Source organism: Capsicum annuum, chromosome 5 (assembly GCF_002878395.1).
Source record: "Capsicum annuum cultivar UCD-10X-F1 chromosome 5, UCD10Xv1.1, whole genome shotgun sequence".
Lineage (NCBI taxonomy): Eukaryota > Viridiplantae > Streptophyta > Magnoliopsida > Solanales > Solanaceae > Capsicum > Capsicum annuum.
In genome coordinates, this window is record NC_061115.1 from 190,539,438 (window position 1) to 190,546,849 (window position 7,412).

Sequence of the window (7,412 nt, forward strand, 5' to 3'; positions counted from 1 at the left end):
CTTACTAAATTTGACGAATAGCTGGTGATCTCTGAGAGTCTGAAGAACAATCTTGAGATGGTCTAACTGATTACACTCTGTACAGGAATAGACTAGGATATCATCTATGAAGACTATGATGAACATGTCCAAGTAATGCTTGAACACACGGTTCATCAAGTCCATGAAAGCGGCTGGTGATTTGGTAAGACCAAAGGACATAACTATAAACTTAAAATGACTATACCGAGTACAGAAAGCTGTCTTTGGGATGTCATATTCTCTAAATCTGAGATGATGATAGCCTAATCTGTGGTCTAGTTTGGAGAAATAACTGGCATCCTAAAGTTGGTCAAACAAGTCATCTATTCTGGGAAGAGGATACTTGTTCTTGTTCGTAACTTTGTTGAGCTGGAGGTAATCAATATATATCGTGAAAGAACTATCTTTCTTGTGCACAAATAAGACTGATGCACCCCATGGGGATACATTGGTCCTAATGAATCCCTTATCTAAGAGATCCTTCAACTGATCTTTCAGTTCCTTGAGTTCTGCTGGTGCCATTCTGTATGGAAGAATAGAAATAGGTTTAGTATCTGGAAGAAGATTAATGTTGAAGTCTATTTCCCTTTAAGGAGGAATGCTTGGAAGATCTTTAGGAAACACGTCTGAATACTCATTTACAACTGGGACTGATTCAATACTAGGAGATTCAGAACTGGAATCTTTAATATGCACGAGATGATACACACACCCCTTAGAAATAATTTTTTTGCTCGAAGGTAAGAAACAAGCTGACCCTTGAAAGATGAAGTACTATCCTTCCACTCTAGGATGGGCTCATTTTGGAACTAAAACTGAACTACCCTTGTTCTACAGTCGACTATGGCATAACAGAAATAAAGCCAATCCATGCTCAGAATGACATCAAAATCAGTTATCTCTAACTCGACTAAATCTGCTGATGTGGCTCTCTAAAATATCATAACCAGGCAGTGCTTGTATACCCATTGAGCTATGATGGTTTTACCCACTAGGGTAGAGACTGAAAAGGGGTCTGCTAAAATTTTAGGACTGATTCTGAAATCGCCTGCTATATAAGGAGTAATAAAAAACAAGGATACACCTGGATCTAGCAAAGCATAAAAATAAACATGGAAAATATATAACGTACCAGTATTGGCATCAAGAGAATTTTTGTGATCCTGTCGGGTCTGAAGAGCATAGAGTCTATTTGGGCATTTCCCACTAGTAGCACTGGAAGAGGCACCCTACTGATTTGGGTGATCGGACTGGGCTGTGGAGCGATTCTGCTGATCCTGTAGACGTGACTGTGGACACTCTCTAATCCTATGGCTTGGCTTGCCACAACCGAAACAAACATTGCTACCAGCTCTACAGGTACCCTTGTGGTTCTTACCATAAGTCTGACATAGGGGATTAGTTCGGGCACTACTAACACTGCCTTGAGACTTAAAGCTTGGTTCTTGATCTCCGTTGCCATCTCTGAATTTTTGCACTGGAGCACTGGCGGAGGAAGGAGATCAAATTGCTAGCTTAGGAAGAAACTGTGAACGGTTTCCTTCTTCTAATTTTGGTTGAGCAAAACTAAAACTGCCTTACCTTTCTCTCTTGTTCTGCCTCTCTCTATTCCTAATCTTCTGCTCCTTTATTTGTTGAGCATGAGTCATGATCTTGGCTAAAGTCATATTACTGTTCAGCATTGCAGACCTACACTCATTTAACACATTGTCAATTACCCCTAATATGAACTTGCTCATCTTAGCCCTGTTGTCTGAAACCACATGAGTGGCATATCTAGCTAGCTGAGTAAATCTGAGAGAATACTCCTTAACCGTCATATTTTTCTACTTGAGGTTGATGAAATCAAGAACTTTTGCCTCCCTCAGCTCTTGGGGAAAGAATCTATCTAAGAATGTCATGAAAAATTCCTCTCAATCTATAGGACCTGCATCCTTTAACCTCTTAAACTTCAACTGTTTGTACCAAGTGTGAGCAACATCCTGTAACGAGTATGCGGCTAACACGGTACTCTGACAAGAAGTAACTCCCATGATGTCTATGACCTTCTGGACTTGGTCAATGATTTCTTGAGGGTTTTTATCAGACATAGACTCAAAAAAAGATTGAGAGTTTATTCCGGTGAAATCCCGAATCCTAGCTGCGGCTGAGTCAGTCACTGGAGTGGCCTAAATAACTGGTGGCTATTCATTTTTAGGCAGCCACAGACTGTGCAAGTGTGGTGAATGCGACTCTAAACTCTGCATGAGAAACATGTTCGCCCAAAGGATCTTCGAGCTGAGGAGCTGGCTGGTTTCTTCTCTTTGGAGGCATATTTTAAAATAAGAGAAGAACGGATTAGACTGAGAGTTTAACTTTAAATTATGCTCACTAGCACGATATGAATACCAAAAGAAGGGAAACTTTTCCTAAAACATCTTATAGCCTCTTGCACATAAATGTGGCGTGCAACACACTCATGAACTAGATTTGGCTTTCAGACTTCCTAGGACTCTATTGAATCTTAGGCTATGATATCAAGTTTCTAATGCCCTAATTTTCTGAACTGGAGTGCTACACGGTGCTTATGACCCCGAAGGACCACAAGCTAACCCATGACCGATATCTGTACCTGTACACTACAATAAATGATGTAACAATGTGGAAAACATGAACAATAGGCCATAAGATTCAACAGCATAGAATATTTGACAAATCATAACATCCATATGGGGTAACGAATACCCAAAACAACTGAAATCTGAATCAAATCTGAGATAAATCTGAAAGCCTCTTAATACTATCTGAATAAGTAGTTGAAGGAGTATGTCTCCAACTAACTCCGTCTAGCAAAACTGAATTGACATAATAAATGAAATAAATAATATCATCCTCAAATGGATGAGGACTCACTGCAAATCTGCGATTGGAATGCTACTGCTACTGTTGATCTGGAGCTAGTATCTATGAACCTATGGTGCAACGTGAAAGAAAGCACCATACCGCAAATGTGTCAGTACAACTGGGAGTACTGAGTGTACGAGTGAGGTAAGATAAATCCAAAAGGGTTTACATGCATGAACGATACTAACTGAATGACTGAAATGAACGTAAGAATGCAAACATGTATGCATATTAACTGAGATTGTGATTATGTGATAACTAGATATAGACACTAATACATGCTCTAATGATATCTAGCATGACAAATACTAAAATTCTGATAACATAGATGACTGTGTCTGACAGTCCTGAATCTAATGGAACTATTTGTGTTTTGTTTTGTAACTGAATTGACTGTATCTGAAAGTCCAGATATACTAAAATCTAAAGAACTATTTGAGTTATTTTACTAAGACTGGGACTGAAACTGTGGGAGGTAGTTGTGTTACCAACATTCCCCAATAATGTATATAGCTAAGTTGCGGTCCAATCTCTGCCCCGACTGGAAGGGTGTCAATACCGCACCACTGGTAAGGATAGCTGTAAGTGACCTTCGCTGGTAGGTACTCAAAATAAGAATGGTGGGAACCCTAAACTGACGGATTAAGCCACCTCATCAACCCTAATCTAACAGGTTAAGATGTCTCAACCTACGCTAGCTACGTAGTTCTAGAATACAAGGATGATTACTAAGAATCACACCCTAAATTGGCAAGTGAGTTCCCATCCTTAGGTTCACTTGGTGCTAACTTCTACTCCCATCTGAAGAGACTGAGCGTGATTTAACTGACAGTACATGGAATGAGTAACTAACTTTTGTTAACTGATGGATTAGTGCTACTATTTAAGAATTAACTGAGATAGTGAGATTATAGAGGTTTCCTGAGTCATATGCCCGACTGAGTTCTATAGATCATGGCTTAACTGAGATTATTATGATAAAATGACATGGCTCTAGGCACACAACTATATCTTTCAGGTACAAGTACCCCCAAAACTCAATGGAAGGAACTGACACACATGAATGACTTGATTGTAAGAGTAAAGTCCATAATTTAGCATATCATGAGTAGGGTATTTCATACTAAGCATGGTTCTCAACATCTTATACATGAAAGGGAAATTCATACAACATGTATATACTTGCATATCTTCAATTGCATGGTCAATCTATATCACAACAACACCTCATATCACTCACATGGAATTAATGGGAAAATCGTAAAGCATAGAGCATGGACTTGTCATTTATGCACTATTAAATCATAGGACATGAATTCTATCATCTAGGCATATTATCAAAAACTTTGCATGCATTCTTTTAGCTTAAGTGTATTCATGAATTTCACCATATTAAGTCACATAAGGATCATGGGTTTTAACTAACAAACACATATACTTCATGAAATCACCTTTAGATATCATCTTGAAACTTAAACAACAAGCATCAGCATGTATATGCTCAATCACAACAAGACAATCATAAAATAATATTTAAAACATGGTTCTTGAGCTCTATGAACAAAATGGATTCATAGCTGAACACTAATCATACCTTACTCAAGGTTCTTGATGTTTTTGAACTTGAAGGATTTGAAATCCTTTGATTTTTTAAAAAGATTGGGTTTTGTTCTTAGAGATTAAATTTAGAGAGAAACCCTTGTTTTTGTTTAGGAAATAAAAATGTGCAAAAATTATTGAATTCAGACTTATCTGGGTATATATAGGGGAATGGTAAGTGTCAAAAATATCCCTATTAAAACAGCCTAGAATTAAACTGAATGTGGCATGTGACAACCCGACTAACGATCCATCAGGAACTTGAAGGTCCATCATTTGACCATCATATGTGGACCAAAAATGGGGTTCACTAGATAAGAGTTGACAGCCTGGATGACGGTTCGTCAAAAATCTGATGGTCCATCAACTCGTCTGTCAATCCTTATCTAGAACATAGCCCTACTGCCTTGTCTATGACGGTCAAAGTGGCGGTCCGTCACTTATTTGGCGGTCTATCAACTTGGACGCCGCACCTGGGTATTTCAGTTAGTTCTGAGTAATACATCCATAACTTCCTCGTCTGGTGTTGGATTTGGACAAAATTAGTATCTTTAGAAAGCTAACTCAATTTCCTATGTGATAGAAAGTATAAATATCATAATTACCATGGATAAAAAAATATATTTGTATTTCAAAGAAAGTACTAGCATCCTTGAGATGATTTCTAGCTATGAATAAGCACGGGTATTACACTTAGTCTATTTAAAAATCTCACCCATGAAGGGAGTAAAGAGATTTGGCAGGATGGGGAAGCTTAGTCCCTAATATGTTGGCCCATTTAGAATCTTAAGTCATTTTAGAAAGGTGGCTTATGAACATGAATTGGCTACAAATTTAGCCTCAGTGCATCCGGTGTTTCAACTTTCCCTATTGAAGAAATATATTGGTGATTCAGTTGTTGTTGTTCTATTAGAAAACATTGATGTTCAAGATAGGCTTTCTTACAAAGAAGTCCAAGGTGATATTCTTGATCGTCAGATTCGTAGACAAAGGAACAAAGAAATTCCCTTGGCCAAAGTCCTTTGGCAGAATCATTCCGTTGAGGGAGACACTAGGGAAGCAGAAGCAGATATACGAACCAAGTACCCTCATCTTTTCTCCGAAAACTCTGATTTAGCTTAAGGTAACAATTTTCCTTAGAATTGACGTTTTTTATTCTCAGTTTCATCTATGATTCCATTTCATGTCATTGTATATATTTTGTTTAGTTTATGAGTCTTGTTTCAGAATCAATAATGTAATCATGTTTCCAGTTATGCATGTTCAGTATATAAATTCAGTTTTCCCAGTATTCCCAGCTTAATTATTCTCATTCAAGGATGAATGTTCCCAAGGGGGAGATATTGTAATACCCCATAAAAGTCTTAGCTCATTTCAGCTCTTAACTGCATGTTAAGGGGTCTAAAATTCAAAAATTTAGCTAGGTGTTGGGGGCTTAGTCATTTCTAAGACCCCAGAACTTTGATGATTTTATTTTTGGACTACCCAACCTCAAAATTTTGATTTTTTAGTTGATTCATGATCGGTGATGTTAAAAGTACATCTCGAATGAGTTTCAGAATTTTTGTACTAGAGTAAGGGCATGTTTGGAAGCCCAAACTAGTAGCAACACCGGTATTAGCCTGTGTTGTGTGCTCCAGTGCACCCCTCTAGACCACACACTAGAGCCTGCACCGCGCCCTCTATTATGGTGGTCCAGCGCCCGTACGATGCCCTCCATCGTAGTCAGCTTCTAATTTTTGGCATTTTAATGGCAGTTGGTTCTTTTCCATTCACCGAATCAGTCCAAAAAACAAAATTGGGGTCCCTAAAGAGGATTATTTTCTCTTTCAATCACAAATCCTCTCAAGAAATCCTCCCTCTTTCTCAAGAATAAACCCTAACCCATTCTCAAGCAATTGAGGAATTCAAGTTTCTAATCCACAGAATCATCACAAATTCGATAGTTTAGATATGTGTGATGTTCATCCATGGGATCCTTTCACCCATGGAGTCCAAAAATCCTTTTTTAGATTTAAATTATGAGTTTTTACATGTTCAATTTGAATTAACTCCGTGTAGCCATTATTGATTTTGATTTTGAGTTATATGTACAATTGTTTTCGATGGGATGAGCCATTACATGTTTTGAATATTGAAATCTTCATGTTGAAATCCCTAATTCATGGTTTTAGTATTGTAATCATGTTATCCTTTCATGCTTTACCCATTATCATGTTTAAATTCATGATCCTCATGTGTCTGATGAAATGTCAAAATGTTGGGTTTTTAAGCAATGACCCCCTACTATGGATTTTAAAGCTTTCTGTCATCATTGTTATTTCCATTCAGTGGTGATGGGTTATGAATACCCGATACCTAGTTGTTTACATAATTTCAGTATCTTCAGAATGATTTCAGATAAACCATGAGCATTTTCATTAAGTTAGTTGGTATGAACAGTTGTTTGCTCAATTAATCTTAGTTTAGTCCAGTAAACAGTATCATTCAGTTGGGTGTAGGATTCAACCTGAGTGAACCTAGGGATGGGGGCATTCCTGCCAGTTTATTATTTGACCCTTAGTAGCAATCCCTGAGTTATAGAACTATGTAGCCAGCATAGGTTTGAGATGTCTTCCTACCAGTTTAGGGTTCACATATATCACTTGAGTTTCCTGCCAGTATATGGTGACTCTTTAGTCCTCTGGGACACCAGTTTAATAGATCTACACAGCCAGTGTTAGTACCCATGGAACGGTACTGACATCCTTCCAACTGGACATATTGGACCGCGATTAGCTCAGATTGGGGCGTTTCGGTTAGATGATACCTCCCATAGTCTCAGTGTAGTATTTACTCTTGAATTCAGTTTAGGTTTTGCTTGACCAAAGTATACACATTACCAGTCATTTAGTTATCAAATTTTTAGT